Below are 27,530 nucleotides of genomic sequence, written 5' to 3'. Positions count from 1 at the left end.
TAGCCCTTCCTGCTTTATAGTTTTTTTTAATGAAGTACAATTACATGATAATACAGAAAATTGTTTTGGAAAGTATAAATAGCTATGTTTTAAATACAAATTCAATAGCAGTTACTCATCTGTATGTTGGGTTTAAAGAAGCCCCACAACACAGTCTTTTGCTAGAGAACCATTATAAACTGGCTTCCAAGACACCTATGTGAAGACATTTTCTTGGGGACTGCACAAGAGTCCTGATGTTCCAGAAACTTGAACTATTCAGTATCCGAAGGATCTGGGGACTTAAAATGTCGGCTCATATAAATTAAATTAGCAGGAAACGTTTGGTGCTGTGTAGTGCCTCTGCTTAAGTGGCTGGTAAGGTCTGGCAGTAGTGGGTATTTGTACTCTTGGAACACAATCCCTTTCAGGTTGAGAGTGTGTCCTTGGGATGTGAGGAAGCTTAGATTAAATGGTAATTCACAGCAGTGCTCAGAAAATGCTTTTTTGAATCTAGCAATCACTTATTTGTTGCTTCTACCTAAAATTGCTGTGAACTTTGTTCTTTATTCAGGGAAGTGCTTGGAAAGGGTGATAAAGCCAGCTGCCACTTTTCAGGTGAGAAACAAACGCTGAGAAATGCTATTGTCCTGAAAAGATCATGCTGAAGGTCAGTGCTCTGAACCAGATGCAACAATAGACAGTAGCAGCATGTCCTTCCTGATTGAAAGAAAAAGAAGATTGTACTTTGAGGAGAGGGAGGGAAATACTATATACACATGTATTTATTATATTTATTATATATAGTACATATATACTATGTATATCATAAAGCAATGATAAAATTATATATATGATATATAGTATATATATATACGATGTATATCATAAAGCAGTACTCTGTAAATGTAATTACTCTGTTAAACTGAATTCTATTGATCCATGCTTGAACAAAGTAAGAATTGAAAATGAGGATCTTATTCACATATATTTGTTGACTTTGAAGGAGGTTTGGCCCGCGCCCGAGTCACGGCCATGGCGGCCTCGCTTCTGCTGGGGCAAGCTTGAGCTGGGGTGCTGAAGATTGTGTTTCTAGAAGCAGGAGCGTTTCGAGGAGTTGTGCCTATAGTTTCTCTCTCTGCAGAATCAGGAAAGAATGAAAAGAGATTGCCAACGAATCCCAAGAAGCAAAGTCCACCAAAAAGCCACCGCCCTTGCTGAGCAATTTGACACCACCACCTACAAGAATCTCAAGCATCGTGACTACAGCACATACACCTTCTTAGACCTAAACCTGGACCTCTTGAAGTTCAGGATGCCTCAGCCCTCTTCAGGAAGAGAGTCACCTCGCCCCTGAGAGCTCAGTTTAAAGATTAAACTTCCTGTGTCTTTCTGCATTCTTACCTGCAAAAATAAAATCTGCTCAGCAGTCAAAAAAAAAAAAAAGGAATTGGAATTAAAAGAGAGAAATGTAACTTTAATAAATGAAGACATCTAGCTGGCAAGATGGATTCTTATGGTTGCAGAAAACCACGTGGTTAAGGATGGCACCATCTGCATATTCTTTTGTGTAATCTAAAGCAGATTCTACTTCCAGACTATATTTCTGCACTCCAATCATCTACTTTTGCCAGGGCAAAATTTGTCATACACCATCACATCAGTATTCAAAACTGGAAGCATTTTGTTGGTAACTTAAAACATAATCCCTCTGGACATTTCTACCTCTCACCTACCCGCCACTTTCATTCAAATTATGTTATTATTTGTAGAATTGTCCATCTCCTCCAGGTTATTATAAACTTCTGGTAAGAGAGAAAATCTAACTGCCAAGAGCCTTGTACTTGTGTGTAATCATTCAGTTCACACAATATTTTGGTATATAATTAAGAGTGTGTGTGTGTGTTTCCATGTCAGAAAATTAAGATGAAAAGGTTAGTGATGTCCTCTAGATCACATAGCTAGTGTAGCAGATATAGTAAATGAATCATGAACTGCCTGGCACTAAATTTACATTGTTTCCTCTATTCTTCACAGGTAAAAGTGTTTTATAGTTATATATCTTTGATTCCCCCCTTTCATGGGCTAAGATCAAGTCCACAGTTTTTCAAATACTAATTTTAAATAGATGCTAGTTATACACAAATAACTAAAACACTCCCCAGAAATTAACAGAAAATACAGAGGTAGAGAAAGTCATTTTCCTTACATATTTATTACCAAGTTAATTTTTCACAATTTTCTGATTATGTAGAACGTAAGACAACCATATTTCACAAGTCTAACACTCAGGCATCTGAAATACACTGGGTGACTGAAATTAGACCCAAAAGTTCTTACCTATTTGGAATATCAGGTGGCATCTAATTAAGATGAAATTTAATAAAAAATAATGTTACATACTACACTCTGATTTAAAATATATATATATATCTGCAAGACTTAAAAATATTTAGGCACACCTAGCCTAAACTTGTTCACTACATTTTAGCATGGGAAACCAAACAAATTATATCCCATTTTTAGGATGATGGTCAGGGTTACTAAGTAAATTGGGAATATTCCATCAAAGGAATTTTGCTTAAGAGAATAAAAGTCTTGGGGAAAATATGATAGTCTTCTTGTAGTATTTTGATATGGTCATGTGGGATAAAAGTTGAACTAATTCTCCTTGTTTTTATAGTGGTAGAATTCAGATCAAAAGGCAGAACATGGAGTCGAAAATTTCCTCTTACTACATAACCAAGTTGGTCAAAGACAGAATGAAATACCTGGGGAGTATAAATTTCTTCACTCCTTGAATTTTTTATGCAGAAAGTTAAAAACCATTTGTTGGGGATTTTTAAAAAGGGATTTCAGTGTCAGACAGTGCTTATAATCCCATTGAAATCTTGATTATTACTTATGTTCTTCATATTCTTGTAGGAAAGAATTGTTACTGGGATACTGACAACATTCTCTACCTTCATTCCTGGTTAGGTTATGTTGCCTCACCACACTCTCCCATAGCACAAGCAATCATTGTGTAGCACTTTGCACACATGTTGTTTTCAGAAGTTATTTAGCATGTGTGTTCAAATCCTTTCTTTCACTTTGGACTATATACACCATGAGGGCAAGGATCATGTCCATCCTGATATTCATGGTTTACCCACTCTTATGGAGGAAGAAGTGGGTCCCTTTTTCAGAAGCCACTTCTAGACATTCTCTGGTAGTGAAAAGGAGTCAAAGACCAATAGAGTATTGATGCCAACAACACCATGAGATCTAGGGGATGGGCATGGCCCACCTATCTCATGGGTTATTTTGAATGAAGTTTATAAAATTAAAGTCTTTTCCAAAATAGCATTTTACTTTTTTGTACCTAGTTTTCATTCACCTTTGTTACTTTATCAGAGAGGTTATTATCCATTCATAAAAGTCTTATTCCTAATTTGAAGAGGTCAGTTTTTCTAGGCTTTTTCCTAACTTCTCATTAAGCATCTGGGCTAACATTATTTTGAGCTCCCTCCCATAATTGCTAAAAGTCAAGGTTCAAATATTTTAGAATCAAGGGGATCACTAAGATCCAACCTTATTTTAAAGGACTAAATTAGGCAGAAATACACATACTTAGGATATAGATATTGACTAAATAAAGGGCAAAGACTATACATTTAAACAAAGAGAGAGAGAGAGATTTGTTATTACCTGATGACCCTGTTTAGTATTATATAAAAGGAAGATGTATTAGCACTGTCATATTGCATATTACTAGACAGCAAGTAAGAAATTAAATCAAATTTATCTTTAGACCTCTGAAGATTAAGGTTAGAGTCCAGAATACTATATCACATTATGACAAATGTTGTATATATCAAAACTCCCATATTCAAATCATTTAAATTGCTTTGAAGAAGGCACATGTTACTCTTAGGGTGATCAATACAAGTTTCACAGAAGACTTTACTTAGCAGCTGGAGTGAAATGAGCAGACGGGGGAGGAGTCTTGGTAGGTACTATACCACATCCATCCCTGAATGCAAACAAAATAGAGGAACTTGGTACTATTCCTTCCAGAGCAGGATAATGCTCTTGCCAAAGAATAATCCCAATTACCTACCTCCTTTCAAGATTTATCCAAAGTTAAGGAATTAAATTCTTTTGAGGATCACTGAAGATTTCAGAAGTTAATTTAAACCTCTCTGTATGCACTTCAACTGCGGAACAATCTCAGTTCCCACCATCCTTCTCTTCGAAGCCTTGACAAACTCACCAACATGAAATGATTATGATGAGCTCATTTTGAACATTTTCCTCAGGGTTTTCATCATCTCTGCTGGTTACCTTTCTTTCCTTAGAGCAAATTCAATTTCCTTATGACTCAGCAAGCAACATTGGATCGGCCCTTCATCTTCTTTTTCCTAAGACGAATTTAAAATCTTTCTCTTCCAAATGACAAAACTTGGAAAACTCTGCGCTGCATCCTTTTTCAAACAATCCTTGATTGATGTGTTATGTTGTGTCACATCACTTTAGGTAACTCCTGTCTCCTTGCATTGTACCCATCAATGACCAAGTGAGAATGATGGACTGAACTGAACAAGAATCATTAGGATGCAATGTGATGCTTGTTGGACAGATTTCTTTGAGGTTTTACAACAAATTCTGCCAATGAATACAAATATGAAAACTTCAGATCATGTTTGCAAACCAAATTGGATACAAATAAGGCCAAGTATAAATGATTTAAAGATAAAATGTCTGGGACATGGCCAAAACTCTGGAAACACTTTTGCTGTTCATTTCTTCTGGGTATCTTTGGTGAGGATGATGTGTGTTTATTTTATTTTTTTGTTTGTTTCCTTTTATGAATGTTAGAAGTTAGTTACTATAATAAATTCTTTAGAGATTTTTCAGTTGGGGAGATATTTGCCATTAGGTTAGTGTGCAACTGATGCTACAGTGGTCCAAAAACCACAAACAATATACTCCCATCACTGTTCATAGATTTTTCCCTATTTGGTAACACCACTTTAATATGTAACCACTAACTTAACCTTTTAAAATAGGGTGCTCTTGTCAATTTATAATTTTTGGCACTATGAGGCAGATGTTGTCTGGAGTAGAATATGTTTTCTATCAGACATATACCTTCCTATAACACACTCAAGTACACATATACATATATATCTCTTGTCATTCTAATTAACAATGGAAATTCCACCAAAGTCCCAAGATACATAGGATTGAGGTTTTAATGGCTTACATAGCCCTAGGAATTTTCTATAGGTTAGCTTCATGAGAACTTCTTATTAATTCTTACTGCCAAGTTAACCAAAAAAAGCCCTACAGGATCAGTTCATGTGTGGGAACATTTCCTGTTGATACAGATGTTCTGTCTTACATTGGGCTAATGTGAGTATCACAGGTTGAGTCAGGAAAGAAAATATACAGTCATCTGATCGAATTAAGTATTTTTTTCAACTAAACTCAGTCAATCTATAGTAAGATTTTAGACATAGACTCTCATGCAAAAATCTCAGAATAAAGGTAGATTTTTCTGATATTATTATTTTTTACTTGATTGATTAAATTAATAGCTCATGGAGGCATCAGATTTAAGATCCAGTCTGTACTCCTACATGAATCTGAATCACATTTATTAAAATTTCAGTATCTTCTATCTACAGACATGCCATGGTCAGTTTTCAACAATTTTTTTCTAGTGTGAACAGGATAAGAAAAAATCTCTCTCATTTATATAGCACCTTTCAATCAGAATGTTCTTTTTTTTTTTTTTTTTTTTTGAGGTACGCGGGCCTCTCACTGTTGTGGCGTCTCCCATTGCAGAGCACAGGCTCCGGATGCGCAGGCTCAGCGGCCATGGCTCACGGGCCCAGCCACTCCACGGCATGTGGGATCCTCCCGGACCAGGGCACGAACCCGTGTCCCCTACATCGGCAGGCGGACTCTCAACCATTGCACCACCAGGGAAGCCCCGGAATGTTCTTTGTACACTGTACATGGTTAATTTTTCCTCTCAAAAACACGTATTAAACTCCCACAGATCTATTAGCAATTTCAAGGACCTATTTTAGGATTATGTTAGAGAAAGGCTTTAGCAGAATAAGAAAGCCTGGTATAGCCCTCACTCAACTTAAGGAAGTTCAAGCTATTTTTATATTGTAAAGTTCTATGCAGAAATATTGTTAAGAACATAATAAAAAATATCCAGTGGATTTGCAATAGGCAATAAGTAAGAGGGAGCCCTGTCACTTAAGTAAAAAGAAGCCTAAAATTTTAACTGAGTCAGATCCAGATGAAATAGGACGAAGTAGACCTCTGATCTTTTCTGGGCAGTCCTTCTTTTTGCCCCCATTAAATCATCCTTTGCCTCTTCCTATTCTCGACTACTTGAATTCTTGTTATATTTTCACTGGTCACCCTATTAAAATTGCTTTCAGGAAAGGACAGGGAATTTACTCAACCCTATACATGTGCAAGTGTTAACAGTTTTATTTGACCTCTCTGGGGTTTTATATTTTAAAAGCTAATAAAACTTGAAAGTGAGGAATATAATTTCAGGTAGCAAGTTGAAGAGACTGAGCCTTCTCTTTGCCTTTCAGATTGTATAACAGGATAGTCACCAGTTTCATATATTCTTTTTACGTTAGGCTTGTCTTAACCTTATAAATGCAGACTGGCAAGCTCTGAAATCTCACAGGATGGTTTGGCTTATTCTGAGGCTGATTTGAAAACTGAATTAGAGGTGAGAAAGGGTAGATGATTGATATTTTTTAAAAAGGTCAGATCTTTTTGGGGAACTTAAAAAGTGTCTGCCAACTTCAGATATACTTAAGTACATGGTTGGCATTATGTGTGATATAAGTAAATGTATGCTATTAAAACCAAATACAATATAATCAAAGGCAAAATGAATTTATTTAACCTAGGAAGTAGAATTGAGAGTTTATATTGCATGATTATAAGATAATTTGAAAGAAAACTACAAACTAAAACAATACCCAAGGAAGGACAACAAAATATTCTAGCAGGCAACAATGTATAAATTAATAATAATAAGGATAAGGAACTAGTATTATGAATGTGCACATTATTTCACACATAAATTTACAATTACCTTCTTATAATATGCCCTTCTAGGTGAGTGATAGTGTAATCCATTTAGGACAGAAAGTGAGACATTTTCAATATAAATGGAAAGGAAAAAGAGATTTAGGGAGATAGAAGACAATTACCCAAAATTGAATTTTGTCAGAACCATAGATTAACAGTCCTATCCTGGGAGAAGTATCCTGGAATCTTTAATGCTCACTATTAGCCAGGATCATTCTTTTATTTTTCACTGGGAAGACATATGATATTTTATCCTACTGAGGTCTTCCAGTGTTTACTGTTTGCTCAGCATTTTTGCATACCAATGCCTTTTACTGCCTTCTCCAGGAAGAATATATAGTTTACATTTGGATCTTCAGAGTTACTGAGTAGTCTGACAAAGTCTTTTTGAAAAGGTGGTGTGCTGAGCCATATAATAAGAGATATTATAACCCTTTCTGGCATCTCTCTTTGAGTCCTGCAGGACAGTACACTGTTGAATAATGATTGCATGAGCATAGTCAGATCACCCCCAACTCCATCCTTAGTGTTTCCCAAAAGAAAAACTGAAATCTTTGGATAAAATATTTTCTTTGGGAAAAAAAGAAGCTATTGAGAGAGGTTAGATAGCAAGTGCAGGTATACAGCAGGGCAGGTGAATGAAATTGGTCCAGTATCTTTGATTCTACTGCTAAACAGAGTGGTGGCTGATTCCTTTCCTATCACTTTCGATCTTTTATTTTTCTCCATTTGTACACATGTCAAACTTCATGAAAATGTTGTAACTCAGCTGCTCCCCAATAATACACAATTTAATCATCCTACCTTTGTACTAATCTGTGTTCTCTGAATGAATCCAGGGACACTGCTTCTGATTATGTGTACAGAGTTCTACATCTTACAGACTACATAATTAGATTGCAAAACAGTACAATGTAGGTTATAAAATCATTGAAAAAAATCAGCACAACCTCAGCTTGGTTATCCATACTTTAAAATGGCATATTCTATACTGTAGAGAACAAACATTGTCTCAATTTTCATTTCATATAGAGTTGCAAAGGTAGAAAAAAAATGAACTTCCACTTAAATATTTAAAACACCCTTTTGCCAAATTTGCCTTAGAAGTTCAGATTACTGTATCTGATGCACAGTAATAAGATATTAACATTAAAATGATTTCTAGTCCAATCTCTTGATATTATAGATAATGAAACTGGACATAAGCGGAGTTGAGGATTTGACTAACATTGTATAGTAGTTAGTAGAGCATCTAGAGTTTATACTATAGTCTACTTTTAACCAGTAACTAGTTTAGCAATCTAAATAGTCTTACCATATCTTCTAGTCAAGTATATCTCAAGTAAATTCCTGTATTGAATTAAAAATTCTGTGTTTCTGCCATAATTTATGCATCCCACTTAAACATATAAAACTTGTAAAATTGTGTGGTAGTTGGATTCTGAGGTGGTTCACCAATGATTTCTTCCTCTTTGTACTAATGTCCTTGTATAATTGAGTGGGCAGGAATTGTAACTTTCTTCTAACTAATAGAATACAGCAGTTGATGGGCTATTACGCATGATTGTAATTTTTGCCTTCCTAACAAAAAGGCTGCTTCTCATTTTATGAACTGCCCTATGAAGAGACCTGGGTGGAAAGGAACTGAGAGCTACCTCTGACATCCAGCAAGGAATTCAGTCTACCATTCACACAGTACAAGGAATTTAATCCTGTCAACAGCTGTTTAAGTAAGTTTTCAAGAAGATTCTTCCCCAGTCAAGTGTTCAGATAAGTCCTCAACTTAGGCCAGCACCTTGATTGAAGGCTTGTGAGAAACCCTGAAACAGAGGACCCAGCTATGCCATGCCTGGACTCCTGACCCACAGAAATGGTGAGGCAATAAGTCTGTTTGTTTTAAGCTGTTAATTTTGAGGTAATCTGTTATGCAACAATAGATAACTAATACAATTTGCTTTTGAGTAAAATAGCAAGGTACAATGTTTAAAGGAGATAAATCTTGTCTACAATCAAGGGAATGTAACTGCAACATACAAACATTAAGTTTTATCCATACTTCAGGGTAGGTTAAAATCAGTCATGAAACCCCTATTAAAATGATCATAAAGCAAGTGCACAACCATGAATTAGTAAAAGCAATAATAAAAATGGAATTAATAATAGAAGTAAACTATAATTACCTTCCAAAATGTCTTTACACACAACAAATGCTTCTTTGAATGTCACTCTTTACTTGCCTATAGATCCCCTTACTGAAGTGCTCAGAGTGTCATCTCCAGGAAGCCACCTGTGACCTCCAGTGTCTGTGTATGATCTTGGCTTAATTTGCCCTCCCTAAGAATTTACTGGTTGTGTCAGTTATGCAGCACCTAAAATATGTTACTGATAGTACTGGTGGGAGCATAAACCCATATCTTGCCTCCCTAATATGCCCCTCTAAGTAAGTGAAACTTTGTGAGGTCATGTATAATATTTTTTACCTCTCTAATACCAGCATAATATATAGACATTTATGGCAGACAAGATGCTTACATATCTGTCTTTGTAGGTTATGTTGCTGATGTTATCAATAGAAATAATCTGTCTCTTTTATTTAAGGGAAAATTCAAATATCAAAAGTTTTCAAGACATGAGGAAGTCCATTTGCCTTATAGTAGGAAATTTGGTAGCATGTTTAGTATTTTCAGACCTAGACCCTCCTTGACACTGGTGTATTTACCATCACCTAGTCAGTTACCTATGCATTATACACAGCCTAGTTGTAAAACCAGCTCTGAAAAACATAGTTAGTTCCTCTGAGCAATTATTGATTTTTCTTCTGGAATTCAGGTAGCTAATTAGACTAACACCTTACCCCATCTTTAAATTTTGTGATAGCCTTGTGACCCCGGCATGAGTGAGACCAACATGCTACTAGGTAGTATTTTGCTATATGACCTTATGCTTAATCATCAAGGTATGCTGCTTGAAGTCACAAATTTTACTAGGAGAAACACATGAAACTGGTTGATAGATTGATACCCCAATCCTGATGCTAAAGCATTTAAACACAAGAGGACTCATGAACAGTATACAGAAAAATTTAAGTGTTGATTACTTCTTTTGAAGGTCAGTCTCCTCTAATCCTTTGAATCTGTTGAAAATTTGTAAGGTTAATTACTCCTAATTTAATAGCAAATCATGTTTGTCATAAACAAGATTTAATAAAAATTTTAAAACTGAGAAAAAAGTTATAAATACCAATCAAAAATCTACCTCTCATAGAGAATCATTGTTAGTATGTTGGAGTACTTTATGGAAAATTCAAATCATACTGTATAGGAAATGTTTGTGTTTTTCTTTGGACATTGGCATATAATTTTTCTTCTGTCTGGAAAATTCTTCCAAACATTCTTTGTCTGCTTAAATCCTACTCATACTTCTTGTCTCATCCTAGACAACCACTGAGGAAGTCTTGACAAGTCACAGTTGACTTTGACTCAACAAGCTATGCTCACCAAATTTTTATTGTGTTCCCTTAGTACCTTTCTCTTTTATCTCAACACATACACACACAATATCACATTTAAAAAGCCTGATTCTTTGTTTAACTCTATACCTAGGCTAAAATCCTCATGAGAGCAAGGACAATGTTTTGCACAAAACTGTACTGCCAAAATAGGCATGTATCAAAATAGTAATAGACATTTTATAAACAAATGTCTGGGCAAATGAATGGCCTGTTTTAATACATAAATTAAATTATGAGTATATTTGATGATGATCAAGTATTGAGAATAATATTTTGAATAGCTGTGTAATATTCCATCACATGAATGGACCATTCTTTATTGTGAAATTCTTTTTTGTTGGTGGTCATTGATGCTATTTCTAATGCTTTGCTATTTTAGATAGCAATTCAGTGGTTCATTTTGTAATATAATCTTAATCTCTTTCTCTGATGATTTCCACAGAATATATTCCTACAAATAGAATATTTTTAAGGCTCTTGATGCTACTGCCAGATTACTTTTTTGGAAAGATAAATGATTAGTAATGTTAAAAGTGGGTATAATTTATTTCTTTTCATTTTCTTATTTTATAGGTGACAGCATCAGATTTCATATTATAGTTATGTGATGAAGGTCAAATATTCTGTTTGTGTATTTACAGCTTATCTGTTACAATAATTTACATGTCTTCATTTATTATAATATTTCCATTTCTCATCTATAGATTGTCTGCCAGTATCCCTGGTTCATTTGTTTATTGGAGTGGCATGTGATTTGTGGAATTATTTTTATGTCTGTATATTCTGCTACACAATGGCAGAAACTAGAAGCTTCTACATGAGCCAAGTAGCATACTTGCTACTTAAAATAAACACATATTCAGATCCACCAGAGGACAGACAGCGGAAGCAAGGAAAAATAAAATCCTGTAGCTTGTGGAACAAAAACCACATTCACAGAAATATAGAGAAGATGAAAAGTCAGAGAATATGTACCAGATGAAGGAACAAGGTAAAACACCAGAAAAACAACTAAATGAAGTGTAGATAGGCAATCATCCAGAAAAAGAATTCAGAATAATGATAGTGAAGATGACCCAGGATCTCGGAAAAAGAATGGAGGCAAAAATTGAGAAGATGCAAGAAATGTTTAAGAAAGACCTAGAATTAAAGAACAAACACTTAAAAGAATTAAAGAAAAAACAAACAGAGATGAACAATACAATAAGTGAAATGAAAAATACACTACAAGGAATCAATAGCAGAATAACTGAGGCAGAAGAATGGATAAGTGACCTGGAATTCAGAATGGTGGAATTCACTGCAGCAGAACAGAATAAAGAAGAAAGAATGAAAATAAATCAAGACAGCCTAAGAGACTTCTGGGACAACATTAAACACAACAACATTTTCATTATAGGGGTCATAGAAGGAGAAGAGAAAGAAAAGGACCCGAGAAAATATTTGAAAAGATTATAGTTAAAAATGTTGCTAACATGGGGAAGGAAATATCCACCCAAGTCCAGGAAGTGCAGAGAGTCCCATACAGGATAAACCCAAGGAGAAACATGCTGAGATACATAGTAATCAAATTGGTAAACATTAAAGACAAAGAAAAATTATTGAAAGCATCAAGGGAAAAATGACAAATAACATACCAGGGAACTCCTATAAGGTTAACAGCTGAATTCTCAGCAGACACTCTACAAGCCAGAAGGGAGTGGCATGATATACTTAAAGTGATGAAAGGGAAGAACCTACAACCAAGATTACTCTACCTGGCTAGGATCTCATTCAGATTCGATGGAGAGACCAAAAGCTTTACAGACAAGCAAAAGCCAAGAGAATTCAGCACCACCAATCCAGCTCTACAACAGATGCTAAAGGAACTTTTTTAAGTGGGAAACACAAGAAAAGAAAAGAACCTACAAAAAAACAACAACCCATAACAATTAAGAAAATGGTAATAGGCACATACATATCGATAATTATGTTAAATGTGAATGGATTAAATGCTCCAACCAAAAGACACAGGCTCACTGAATGGATAGAAATAAAAGACACATATACATGCTGTCCACAAAAGACCCACTTCAGACCTAGGGACACATACAGACTGACAGAGAGGGGATGGAAAAATATATTCCATGTAAATGGAAATCAAAAGAAAGCTGGAGTAGCAATACTCATATCAGATAAAATAGACTTTAAAATAAAGAATATTACAAGAGACAAGGAAGGACACAACATAATGATCAAGGGATCAATCCAAGAAGATATAACAATTATAAATATATATGCATGCAACATAGTATCACCTCAATACATAAGGCAATGGCTAACAGCTCTAAAAGAGGAAATCAACTATAATACAATAATAGTGGGGGACTTTAACATCTCACTTACAGCAATGGACAGATCATGCAAATAGAAAATTAATAAGGAAACACAAGTTTTAAATGGTGCAATAGACCAGAAAAATTTAATTGATATTTACAGGACAATCCAACCAAAAACAGCAGATTACACTTTCTTCTAAAGTGCACATGTAACATTCTCCAGGATAGATCACAACCTGGGTAACAAATCAAGCCTCAGTAAATTTAAGAATATTCAAATCATATCAAGCATCTTTTCTGACAACAATGCTATGAGATTAGAAATCAATTACAGAGAAAAAAGAAACATAAAACACACGAACACATGGAGGCTAAACAATACATTACTAAATAACCAAGAGATCACTAAAGAAATCAAAGAGGAAATCAAAAAATACCTAGAGACAAATTACAATGAAAACACGATGATCCAAAACCTATGGGATGCAGCAAACGCAGTACTAAGAGGGAAGTTTATAGCGATACAAGCCTACCTCAAGAAACAAGAATAATCTCAAATAAACAATCTAACCTTACACATAAAGGAACTAGAGAAAGAAGAATAAACAAAACGCAAAGTTGGCAGAACAAAGGAAATCATAACGATCAGAGCAGAAATAAATGAAATAGAAACAAAGAAAACAATAACAAAGATCAATAAAACTAAAACCTTGTTCTTTGGGAAGATAAACAAAACCACTAGCCAGACTCATCAAGAAAAAGAGGGAGAGGACACAAATCAATAAAATTATAAATGAGAAAGGAGGAGTTACAACAGACACCACAGAAATACAAAGCATCCTAAGAAACTACTACAAGCAACTCTATACCAATAAAGTGGACAACGTGCAAGAAATGGACAAATTCTTAGAATGGTATAACCTTCCAAGACTGAACCAGGAAGAAATAGAAAATATGAACAAACCAATCACAAGTAATGAAATTGAAACTGTGATTAAAAACTTTCCAACAAACAAAAGTCCAGGACCAGATGGCTTCACAGGCAAATTCTATAAAACATTTAGAGAAGAGCTAATACCCATCCTTCTCAAACTGTTCCAAAAATTGCAGAGGAAGGAACACTCTCAAACTCTTTCTATGAGGCCACCATCACCCTGATACCAAAATCAGACAAAGATACTACAGAAAAAGAAAAATAAAGAGCAATATCACTGATGAATATAGATACAAAAAGCCTCAAAAAAATACTAGCAGACAGAATCCAATAACACATTTAAAGGTCCATACACCATGATCAAGTGGGATTTATCCCAGTGATGCAAGCGTTCTTCAATATATGCAAATAAATCAATGTGATACACCATATTAACAAACTGAAGAATAAAAACCATATGATCATTTCAATAGAGGCAGAAAAAGCTTTTGACAAAATTCAACACACATTTATGATAAACACTCTCTAGAAAGTAGGCATAGAGGGAACTTACCTCAACATAAAAAAGGCCATATACAACAAACCCACAGCAAACATCATCCTCAATGGTGAAAAACTGAAAGCATTTCCTGTAAGATCAGGTACAAGACAAAGATGTCCACTATCACCACTATTATTCAACATAGTTTAGGAAGTCCTAGCCATGGTACTCAGAGAAGAAAAGAAAATAAAAGGAATACAAATTGGAAAAGAAGAAGTAAAACTGTCACTGTTTGAGATGACATGATACTATTCATAGAGTATCCTAAAGATGCTACCAGAAAACTACTACAGCTAATCAATGAATTCGGTAAAGTTTCAGAATACAAAATTTATGCACAGAAATCTCTTGCATTCTTATACACTAATGATGAAAAATCTGAAAGAGAAATTAAGGAAACACTCCCATTTATCACTGCAACAAAAAGCATCAAATACTTAGGAATAAACCTACATAAGGAGACAAAAGACCTGTATGCAGAAAACTATAAGACACTGATGAAAGAAATTAAAGGTGATACAAACAGATGGAGAGATATACCATGTTCTTGGATTGGAAGAATCAATATTGTGAAAATGACTATGCTACCTAAAGCCATCTACAGATTCAATGCAATCCTTATCAAATTACGAATGGCATTTTTTACAGAACTAGAATAAAAAATCGTAAAATTTGTATGGAGACACAAAAGACCCCAAATAGCCAAAGCAGTTTTGAGGGAAAAAACGGAGCTGGAGGAATCAGACTCCTTGACTTCAGACTATACTACAAACTTACAGTAATCAAGACAGTATGGTACTGGTGCAAAAACAGAAATATAGATCAATTGAACAGGACAGAAAGCCCAGAGATAAATGCATGCACCTATGGTCAACTTATCTATGACAAAGTAGGCAAGGATATACAATGGAGAAAAGGCAGCCTCTTCAATATGTTGTGCTGGTAAAACTGGACAGCTACATATAAAAGAATGAAATTAGAACACTCCCTAACACCATACACAAAAATAAACTCAAAATGGCTTAGTTACCTAAATGTAAGACTGGACAGTATAAAACTCTCAGAGGAAAACATAGGAAGAACACACTTTGAAATAAATCACAAGATATTTTTTGATCTACCTCCTAAAATAATGGAAATAAAAACAAAAATAAACAAATGGGACCTAATGAAACTTCAAAGCTTTTGCATTGCAAAGGAAACCATAAACAAGACAAAAAGAAAGCCCTTAGAATGGGAGAAAATATTTGCAAATGACTCAATGGACAAAGGATTAATCTCCAAAATATATAAACAGCTCGTGCAGCTCAATATTAAACAACAACAACAAAACAACCCAATCCAAAAATGGGCAGAAGACCTAAATAGACATTTCTTCAAAGAAGACATACAGATAGCCAAGAAGCACATAAAATCTGCTCAACATCAGTAATTATTAGAGAAGTGCAAATCAAAACTACAATGAGTTATCACCTCATACCAGTTAGAATAAGCATCATCAGAAAACCTACAAACAACAAATGCTGGAGAAGGTGTGGAGAAAAGGGAACCCTCTTTCACTGTTGGTGGGAATGTAAGTTGATACAGCCACTATGGAGAACAGTATGGATGTTCCTTAAAAAACTAAAAATAGAACTACCATATGACCCAGCATTCCCACTACTGGGCATATACCCAGCAAAAACCAAAATTCAAAAAGACACATGAACACCTGTGTTCATTGCAGCTCTATTTACAATAGCCAGGTAATGGAACCAACCTAAATTCCCATCGACAGACAAATGGTTAAAGAAGATGTGGTACATATATACAATGGAATATTACTCAGCCATAAAAAGGAACAAAAGCAGGATGGATCTACAGACTGTCATACAGAGTGAAGTATGTCAGAAAGAGAAAAACAAATATATTAATGCATATATGTGGAACCTAGAAAAATGGTACAGATGAACCAGTTTGCAGGGAAGAAATAGAGAAAAAGATGTAGAGAACAAACCTATGGACACCAAGGGGGGACAGTGGTGGTGGTGGTGGGGTGGTTGTGTGATGAACTGTGAGAATGGATTGACATATATACACTAATAAGTACAAAATGGATAGCTAATAAGAACCTGCTGTATAAAAAAATAAATAAAATTAAATAAAAAATAAAATAAACACATGTTCATTTATTTGTAATGATGCACACATGACGGGCATGTATTTTTCTAAAATAAAGTAGATAACTATTCCTATGGTAAAACTTATGAGGGCTTCCCTGGTGGCACAGTGGTTGAGAGTCCGCCTGCCGATACAGGGAACATGGGTTCATGCCCCGATCCTGGAAGATCCCACATGCCATGGAGCAGCTAGGCCCGTGAGCCATGGCCTCTGAGCCTGTATGTCCGGAGCCTGTGTTCCTCAACGGGAGAGGCCACAACAGTGAGAGACCCACGTACCCCCACCCCCCAAAAAAGAAGAAAAAAGAGAAAAAACTCACGAGACAATAAAAGATGTGTCTGCTGCAGATATCAGCTAATTCCTACCATGTTCTGATTTCTTCTAGGACCTTAAGAGAAATAATGCTCCCTCTTTAAAACTTCTCAATGATTTCCCCTTCCTTAATATTTTTTTATGATTCACACAAACTTTTCATATTCACTCATCATACTGCTTTTAAATTAGGCACTGATTTAATTTTATTCCTCTAAATGACCAGGAAGCCACCATTGTAATCTCACATCTAGCCCATATCTGACAAATTTTGTTAAGGTATGTAGTTTAAAAATTAGTGAATTATGAGTGAATGAATGAGTCAAGTAATTAAGATGTATTTCCATTTATATTGTCATTGCAGATAGTGGGTGTACAAAGGAATAAGAAAACCAAATTTTGATGACTAGCAAATGTTAAGAAATATATAGACTCTAGCTTTTGTCTATTTCTCTATTTTTTTTAGCATATTTTTTGGAGTATAATTGCTTTACAATGTTGTGTTAGTTTCTGTTGTATAACAAAGCGAATCAGCTATACATATGCATATATCCCTATATCTCTTCCCTCCTGCATCTCCCTCCCACACTCCTATCCCACTCCTCTAGGTGGACACAAAGCACCGAGCTGATCTCCCTGTGCTATGCGTCTGCTTCCCACTAGCTATCTATTTTACATTTGGTAGTGGATATATGTCCATGCCACACTCTCACTTATTCCCAGCTTCCCCTCCCCCTACTCATGTCCTCAAGTCTATTTTCTAGGTCTGTGTCTTTATTCCTATCCTGCCCCTAGAGTCGTCAGAATCAATTTTTTTTGTTTGTTTTTAGATTCCATGTATATGTGTTAGCATATTTTTTTTTCTCTTTCTGACTTGTTTCACTCTGTATGACAGACTCTAGGGCCATCCACCTCACTACAAATAACTCAATTTCGTTTCTTTTTATGGCTGAGTAATATTCCATTGTATATATGTGCCACATCTTCTTTATCCATTCATCTGTTGATGGAAACTTAGGTTGCTTCCATGTCTTGGCTATTGTAAATAGAGCTGCAATGAACATTGTGGTACATGTGGTACACACACTTTTTGAATTATGGTTTTCTCAGGGTATACACCCAGTAGTGGGATTGCTGTGTCATATATTATTTCTAATTTTAGTTTTTTGAGGAACCTCCATACTGTTCCCCATAGTGGCTGTATCAATTTACATTGTAACCAAGAGTGCAAGATGGTTCCTTTTTCTTCACACCCTCTCCAGCATTTATTGTTTGTAGATTTTTCGATGATGGGCATTCTGACTGGTGTGAAGTCAGATTTGCATTTCTCTAATAATTAGTGCTGCTGAGCATCTTTTCATGTGTTTGTTGGCAATCTGTATATCTACTTTGGAGAAAAGTCTATATAGATCTTTTGCTCATTTTTGGATTGGGCTGTTTGGTTTTTTGATATTGAGCTACATGAGCTGCTTGTATATTTTCGAGATTAATCCTTTGTCAGTTGCTTCATTTGCAAATATTTTCTCCCATTCTGAGGGTTGTCTTTTCATTTTTTTAATGGTTTCCTTTTCTGTGCCAAATGTTTTAAGTTTCATTAATTCCCATTTGTTTATTTTTGTTTTTATTTCCATTTCTGTGCGAGGTGGGTCAAAAAGGATCTTGCTGTGTTTTACGTCATAGATTTTTCTGCCTATGTTTTCCTCTAAGAGTTTGATAGTGTTTAGCCTTACCTTTAGATCTTTAACCCATTTTGAGTTTATTTTAGTGTGTTGTGTTATGGAGTGTTCTAATTTAATTCTTTTACATGTAGCTGTCCAGTTTTCCCAGCAAAATTTATTGAAGAAGCTGTCTTTTCTACACTGTATATTCTTTCCTCCTTTATCAAAGTTAAGGTGACCCTATGTGCATGGATTTATCTCTGGGCTTTCTATCCTGTTCCATTGATCTATATTTTTCTTTTTCTTTTTCTTTTTTCTTTTTTTTTTTTTGTCAGTACATACTGTCTTGATTACTGTTGCTTTTTAGTATAGTCTGAAGTAAGGGAGCCTGATTCCTCCAGCTCTGTTTTTTTTTTTCCTCAAGATTTCTTTGCCTATTCTGGGTCTTTTGTTTTTCCATACAAGTTGTGAAATTTTTTGTTCTAGTCCTCTGAATAATGCCACTGGTAGTTTGATAGGGATTGCACTGAATCTGTAGAGTGCTTTGGGTAGTATAGTCATTTTCACAGTATCAATTCTTCCAATCCAAGAACATGGTATATCTCTCCATCTATTTGTATCATCTTTAATTTCTTTCATCAGTGTCTTATAGTTTTCTGCATGCAGGTCTTTTGTCTCTGTAAGTAGGTTTATTCCTAGGTATTTGATTCTTTTTTTTTTTTTTTTTTTGCAGTGGTAAATGGGAGTGTTTCCTTAATTTCTCTTTCATCATTATTTTTTTTAGGAATGCAATAGATTTTTGTGCATTAATTTTTTATCCTGCTACTTTTCCAAATTCATTGATTGGCCCTAGTAGTCTTCTGGTAGCATCTTTAGGATTCTCTATGTATAGTATCATGTCATCTGCAAATAGTGACAGTTTTACACTTCTTTTCCAATTTGGATTCCTATTATTTCTTTTTCTTCTCTGATTTCCATGGCTAAAACTTCCGAAACAATGTTGGATAATAGTGGTGAGAGTGGGCAACCTTGTCTTTTTCCTGATTTTAGTGGAAATGGTTTCAGTTTTTCAGCATTAAGAATGCTGCTGGCTGTGGGTTTGTCATATATGGCCTTTATTATGTTGAGGTAAGTTCCCTCTATGTCTACTTTCTGGAGGGTTTTTTATCATAAATTGGTGTTGAATTTTGTTGAAAGCATTTTCTGCATCTATTGAGATGAACATATGGTTTTTATCCTTCAATTTGTTAATATGGTTTATCAAATTGATTGATTTGCATATATTGAAGAATTCTTGCTTTTCTGGGATAATCCCCACTTGATTGTGGTGTACGATCCTTTTAATGTACTGTTGGATTCTGTTTGCTAGTGTTTCATTGAGGGTTTCTGCATCTATGTTCAACAGTGATATTGGCCTGTAGTTTTCTTTCTTTGTTACATCTTTGTCTGGTTTTGGTATCAGGGTGATGGTGGCCTCATAGAATGAGTTTGGGAGTATTCCTCTCTCTGATAAATTTTGGAAGAGTTTGAGAGGGATAGGTGTTAGCTCTTCTCTAAATGTTTGATAGAATTCGCTTGTGAAGCCATCTGGTCCTGGGCTTTTGTTTGTTGGAAGATTTTTAATCACTGTCTCAATTTCAGTGCTTGTGATTGATTATATTTTCTATTTCTTCCTGGTTCAGTCTCAGAACTTTGTGCTTTTCTAACAATTTATCAATTTCTTCCAGGTTGTTCATATTATTGGCATATAGTTGCTTGTAGGAATCTCTCATGATCCTTTGTATTTCTTCAGTGTCAGTTGTTACTTCTCCCTTTTCATTTCTACTTCTATTGATTTGACTCTTCTCCCTGTTTTTCTTGATAAGTCTGGCTAATGGTTTATCAATTTTGTTTATCTTCTCAAGGAAACAGCTTTTAGTTCTATTAATCTTTGCTATTTCTTTCCTTCATTTCTTTTTCATTGATTTCTGATCTGATCTTTATGATTTCTTTCATTCAGCTAACTTTGGGGTTTTTTGTTCTTCTTTCTCTAATTGCTTTAGGTGTAAGATGAGTTTGAGATGTTTCTTATTTCTTGAGGTAGGATTGTATTGCTATATACTTCCCTCTTTTAATTGCTTTTGCTTCATCCCATAATTTTTGGGTTGTCGTGTTTTCGTTGTCATTTGTTTCTAGGTATTTTTTGATTTCCTCTTTGATTTCTCCATGATCTCTTGGTTATTTATCTCTATGATTTTTAGAAACATCATTTTCTTTATTAAGCACTTATGTCAAGTTATCATTCGTAATATGGAAAACCTTGATGTGTTTACATGGGTTGAGTATTTTTTTCTTCCCATGACCTGTCAGGTGTTGCTGGTCACTTTATATCTTCAGTGGGAACTATTTTTCCAAAGGCAATAATGTTTTTTAAGACAGCGTATGGTGGAGCTATAGGCAATCCTGTAAGGCAAACTCTTACTTCCACTGAATTGTGTCATAGCACATGGTTAAAAGTGTGTGTTTCATTAGAGTGGTGCTGACCTGGGAACACATTTTCAGTAAGAGTATTTACTAAGTTTGAATACTATTTAGAGTAACAAAACAAAACAAAACAAAAACATCTTTTAACTTTTTTGCCATCTTTACAATAATTGAATTTAATGAGCTTATCTTTAGTGGTCCACAAGGAATCTACTCTCTAATCAAGTCTAAATGGTGTTTTCCCTGGAGTTAAGAATTATACACACAGAGTAAAGAACATAGCCTAAAGATTTTAGAGGAAAAGGGAGGTATTTTTTTGAGAAATGAGTAAGATTTGGATTGATTATTGTTAAATCCTAACATACCTACACCTAAGTTCAAAATATTGTTCATTTACAATATCTCTGAAGTCAAAAGACACTTATAAACCTGTTGAAGTACTGGATGTTAATGCTGGGTCCAGAGACATAACACTACCTAAAAAGATTGCATTATTGCTTTAAGATTAGAAATTGTTAGATATTTTTTGCTAGTTTAAAGTCCTGAGAAATGTACTGAAATTATTATTATTTTTTTTACTGAAGTATTTCTATTAGACATAACATTATAAGAAAAAAAATTAATTTCCATTATCCTTAGATAAAAATATTAAAAAACTCAAAGGATAATATAATGAGTATCTACATATTTGATGCTCAAAATTAACATATAATGTCTATGATTTTCATATTTGCCTCAGAACATTTTTGTTAATAAATTCTTATACACAAAGTTGAACATCATTCTTGATTCTCTTTCCCTTACTCCCTTCCTGTCATCCTACTTTCTTCCTTCATAAAAGGCAGCTACCATATCATGAAATTTTAATATATCTCTCCATGTTTTTATACTTTAAATGCTTCTTGTGATTCTAAAAGTAGTATATGGTTTTTTTAATCTACTTTAACCTTTAACTCTGGCTGATTTTTTTTTCTTGGCTTATAAGTAAAAATTTATTCTGGAACTTGGTAAAAAATAACAGATTGTTGGTTTACAGAGATAGAGGTTGGGGAGTGGGTGAAATGGTTGAAGGTAGTTCCATGGTACAAACTTCCAGTTATAAAATACATGTCTTGGGAATGTAATGTGCCACATGGCGACTATAGTTAAAAATACAGGATTGTATATTTGAAAGTTGCTAAGAAAATAGATCTTAAAATTTCTCTTCACAAGAAAAAAAATGTAAATATATGAGATGATGGAAGTTAACTAGACATATTGTTGGTTATCATTTCACAATATATACATAGATCAAATCACTGTGTTGTCCACCTGAAACTAGTATTAATATGAAATGTCAATAATATCTCAATAACAATTTTTAATCTAAAAATAAAACAATAATGGATATAAATTGATGACATGCAATAGAAAGGAGATAATGGTGCAGTGAAGACCACATTGATAAATTGGTTAAAATAAAGCTTTCCAGTCTTTAGTTTTTCAAATTTTAAAATTAACATTTTTTATAGTTTGTACACTAAAGAAGATACAGGCATACCTTATTTTATTGCACTTCACTTTATTACACTTTGCAGTTATTGTGTTTACTTTACAAATTAAAGATTTGTGACAACACTGTGTCAAGTTTATCAGCACCAATTTTCCAACAGCATTTGCTCACTTTGTGTCTCTATGTCACATTTTGTTAATTCTCAGAATATTTCAACTTTGTTCATGATTTTTTTATTTGTTATGGTGATCTGTGATCAGTGATCTTTGATGGTACTTTTGTAATTGTTTGAGGGCACCCCAAACCAAACCCATATAACACAGCAAACAATCAATAAATGTGTGTTTTCTGACTGCTCCACTGACTGGCCATTCTCGTTTCTCTCTCTCCTTCTCCTTGGGCCTCTCTATTCCCTGATATACAACAATATTGAAATTAGGCCAATTAATAATCCTACAATGGCCTCTAAGTATTCAGGTGAAAGGAAGAGTCTCATGTCTTTCTCTTTAAATCAAAAGCTAGAAATGATTAAGCTTAGTGAGAAAGGAATGTTGAAAGCTGAGATAGGTCAAAAGCTAGGCTTTGTAGCCAGTCAGCCAAGCTGTGAATGTAAAGGAAAAGTTCTTAAAGAAAATTACAAGTGTGACTCCAGTGAACACATGAATGATAAAAAAGCAAAACAGCCTTATTGCTGATTTGGAGAAAATTTTAGTGGTTGGGATAGGAGATTTAAAACAGCTATTTTGCTCAAAATAACATATGTATTTAGTATGCACTGTGTTTGTCCGTTTCATGTGTTTAACACTAGAGAGCAGAAAGACATTTTTTATTATTTAGTCATGAGTCAGTGTGTAGCCAACAACTTTTCCCTCTAAACTATGGATTATTTGTCATGTGAGAAGAACTTTGACAGATTTTATATGGCCTGAACTTAAATAGCACATCTGGTTCAATCAACTACAAGTAACTCTCCCAATTAGATAAATTCAAATGTGCATATTATACTGAAAAATGGTTAGTTAATTTTATGTAAAAAGGGTCTTTATTAATGTCTGTTGTTAAAAATATGCAAAGATGACCAGTGGATGGAATTTACAGAGAGATAAAGTTTGGCTACTTAAAACTTTTCTTAAAATTAAATGGTGTTTACAATGAAGTTGGCTTCCTTGAGAGGCAGTGGGCTTTCTTCCACATGCTAGAAAACCACATGATGATAATGCATTAGCAATAATTCAAGCACTGGTAGATAATTGGATTATATGGCATATCACATCCCATTGGGCCGGGGATTCTAGAATTCTAGGATTCTTATTTGTAGAAAGTACTGAGTCATTTGATCCCTTATATCTCGATAGAGGCCATGTCTACTTATGGTTTCTAAATTGACCACTTTTGAGGATAATATGGTTTTGGGTTTTTTTTAACGTCTTTATTGGAGTATAATTGCTTTACAATGGTTTGTTAGTTTCTGCTGTATAACAAAGTGAATTGAATCAGTTATACATAAACATATATCCCCATATCTCCTCCCTCTTGCATCTCTCTCCCACCCTCTCTATCTCACCCCTCTAGGTGGTCACAAAGCACCAAGCTGATCTCCCTGTGCTATGTGGCTGCTTCCCATTAGCTAGCTATTTTACATTTGGTAGTGTATATATGTCCATGCCACTCTCTCACTTCGTCCCAGCTTACCCTTCCCCCTCTCCATGTCTTCAAGTCCATTCTCTACATCTGTGTCTTTATTCCTGTCCTTCCCCTAGGTTCTTCAGAACCATTATTTTTTTTTCAATTCCATATATATATGTTAGCATACAGTATTTATTTTTCTCTTTCTGATTTACTTCACTCTGTATGACGGTCTCTAGGTCCATGAGGATAATATGTTTAATTCATCTTATTAATTAGCTTGTTTGTAATCGATTGAAACTTTCAGACTGTTAGGTTGCTACAAAAGCTTACAGTAGCAGATCAGCTAATTTTTAATACGGTGTTTGTAATTAAATGGTATTTTGCTGGAAAATTATGTTAATGTTCCTATTTTCAAAATGGGTCAATGTTAACTCTTTTGTAAGACTGAATTCTATTTGGTGAAGGTTAAAAAAATCACTATGATAAATCTTTGCAATAGTTTGAGTTACATTATTTATTTTTTTAGTAAACTGGCAATTCAACTCAGCAAACAGTTTTGAACACTTTACTGTAAGCTTGCTTGACAGATATCTATATGTATATCTCTGTGTGAGATATAAACACACATATAGTATGTATGTATATGTTTATATATGTGTGCATGTGTATATAGATTTATATACATATATAGGTTTATATATATACACACACATTGTTTATGTAAAATGTATGTGCACAAATACATATAGCTATACTAGATATTTAAAAATAATGCAGTTCAATATCAACTTGATTTATGTATTATAATAATATTAATATTATATATAATATATATACTATATATTATATATACTATATATTATATATAATATATATATTATATATAATATATACTATATATTATAATATATAATACTATATATATTAACTAATATATATAATATATTAATATATGTCTCTTAAAATAAATTATAATCTTACAACTTTCACCTCTTTAGAATATTCACTTACTAAATATTAAAGAATGACATTTCATTTTTAAATGAAACAAGGAAAAATACTTTGGCAAACAATGAAATTTTTAAAAAGACCCAGATTTAATAGGACATTCCCAGGTAGGTATTTTCCCACTATAAAATTTTAGCACTTCATTTGCATTTCTATTTGTAACGTATCTACTTTTTTATAACATTCTGTGTTATTTTCCAACTCTATTTATATAAAACTTGTGGAAGACGGTAGACTGATTTGCTATGGATAAAAATACCTTATATTCAAATAAGCTTTATAAAATAGATTACCCATAAGTTCTTTACTAATGAATCTATTCTCAAATTGCAGTACCGTTTATCCATCAAAGAGAAGGAGTGGTCATAATAAAAACAGTGCTTTATGCAGTATTTATACTGCATAAAGCAGTATAATTTATATCATACAATTTATACAATTTATAAATCAAGGTCACAAATATTATCTCAGTTTGATATAGAGTCTCAGAACAAAGGCAGACATGGTGACAAATCAAGCTAAAATTACTCATCCTCTGAGTCAATGGGTATGGAATTGAAAAAAAGTACAGGCCTCGGAATTTTCTTCCCTCCCAGTCATGGTTTCTGATGAAGAGAAGCAAACAAGATTGTTAGAAATTTAAATATTTCTCTACTTTTAGCTTGAACTCTATGGCTGTCCATTATCTGTCCATAAATCCAGCACACTCTTCAGATTGTACAGTTAAGAAGAGAACAATCTGTGCCTTTATCACTCCATCTGAATGGTATGTGAAGAGCCACAGGGGCAAACACAATGCAAAAAATGTATTGGTGGTTTTAAGCCTAATTCTCTCTTTTTATAAATAATTAAGGAAATGACTAACCTCCATGCAGACTAGGAAGGGTAGTGACATAACCCCAATTACTTCCACTGACAACTGAATTAATCTTCTTCTTTTCTTTTTCTCTTTTCACTAACATATGGGGTCCACTCAGCTGTGGAATATGATGGAACCTCACTGGGATCACATCTGTCAGGTTTACAGGGTAAATAAAAGCACTCAGCAGGTTTGTGTGCTACTGTGTGTGAATACAGAGGTGGATAAGTGCCAAATCTATGTCCTTGGAAAAACACTTTAACTTGTCGCAAAGAAGTTAAAGATCATTATCTATTACATAGATGAACCCCACAAAATATCCTTTATGGGAAAATTCCAAGAAGAAAAATGTGAGCATCTAAAATGGCTTACACTAAGTTGGAATTTCTCTGCAGCTGACACACGCTTAGTTTAGACTCTGTTATGTTTTTCCTATGTGTGGCAAAAAATCACTTGATCAATAACTTAGACAATAAACACCATACCTATGCAGTCACAGTTAATTAAAATGTACTAGAATAAAAAAGCACATTGCTTTGTATATAAAAGTAACAGTTTTCATCAGGTATAGACATATTCTAATTTCTACCTGACCCTGGCCAGGGAACTGAAAATTTTATTCTTCTGTATGAAAAAAATTATCAAGCTTGAACAATCCATGTGGCTTATCTCAGGTTCAATTTTTCATGATATGGCATTTTTTTTAAATTAAATATGCTATATTTGGCAAAAGTTTAGATGGCTCAAACTACACAACCTACATATCAGTTATTTAGAGTATTCCCAGACGACAATCACTTTAGTTAAAACTGAATCTCTTTATATTTTTACCTAGTTTATGAAAGTGTCATCTCATCAAATCTTTGAGTCAGTCTGATTTTCAAATCCTTTCATTTCATAGCAAGTGCTTATTGGACACATTCTGACAGTACCCTTAGGGATTATGATTGCTATACACGATATACATGATGTTTTCCTAGTACCAGAGGCACATTATTTGGCAACACTATACATAAAAGATAGAGTTAAATAGTTATATAATGCAATTTCTAACAAACTAATGCTATTATACAAAAACATGGGTTATACATGTGAGAAAGGAATTAGAAGAAATCTGGAGTCTGTACTTTTAATTTTCCTGAATTTGGGAAAGAGAATATTCTGATGAGAGTGGCCAGTACACCTAATTAAGATGGACTTTCTTAGGTTAAGTTTCAAAAAGGAGGCGGTTGTTTAGACAACTCTACAGTCATTGCTCTAATGAGTCTGAAAGAGCCCAAATTCTCTGAGAACTTTATATAGGAAGGCAAGCTTTGAGCTGAATTTTAGTTGTTTATCCAGTGCAGAGAATGGGGTGGTGTGGGGTTGCCTGATAATGAAATCACCTTCCCTCCTGCATTTAGAGAAAATTTAGCTCTCTGAAATTTAAGTTCATGAGCAGACAGAGGAAAGAAAGGTCATACAACACCTGTGACATCTCAAATTTCATCTCCACATCTAAAATAAAGTAAGAATTTGTATGATAACCAATACTTACTTTTATTACT

At 34.2% G+C, this 27,530-nt stretch overlaps 1 protein-coding gene and 1 pseudogene across 2 annotated transcripts in view; one reads left to right on the top strand and one right to left on the bottom strand.

Annotated features, from left to right (window-relative positions):
* The window catches only part of LRRTM4 (leucine rich repeat transmembrane neuronal 4), an 849,971-nt gene that overhangs the window by 116,863 nt on the left and 705,578 nt on the right, over positions 1–27,530 (bottom strand). The gene's annotated exons all lie outside the window — the stretch shown is intronic.
* Positions 1,015–1,336, top strand: LOC115864165 (NADH dehydrogenase [ubiquinone] flavoprotein 3, mitochondrial pseudogene; annotated as a pseudogene).

The sequence above is a fragment of the Globicephala melas genome, chromosome 12 (assembly GCF_963455315.2).
Source record: "Globicephala melas chromosome 12, mGloMel1.2, whole genome shotgun sequence".
In the NCBI taxonomy this organism is placed as follows: domain Eukaryota; kingdom Metazoa; phylum Chordata; class Mammalia; order Artiodactyla; family Delphinidae; genus Globicephala; species Globicephala melas.
The sequence above is the reverse complement of the archived record's forward strand: the minus strand, read 5'-3'. Positions and strand labels throughout refer to the sequence as shown.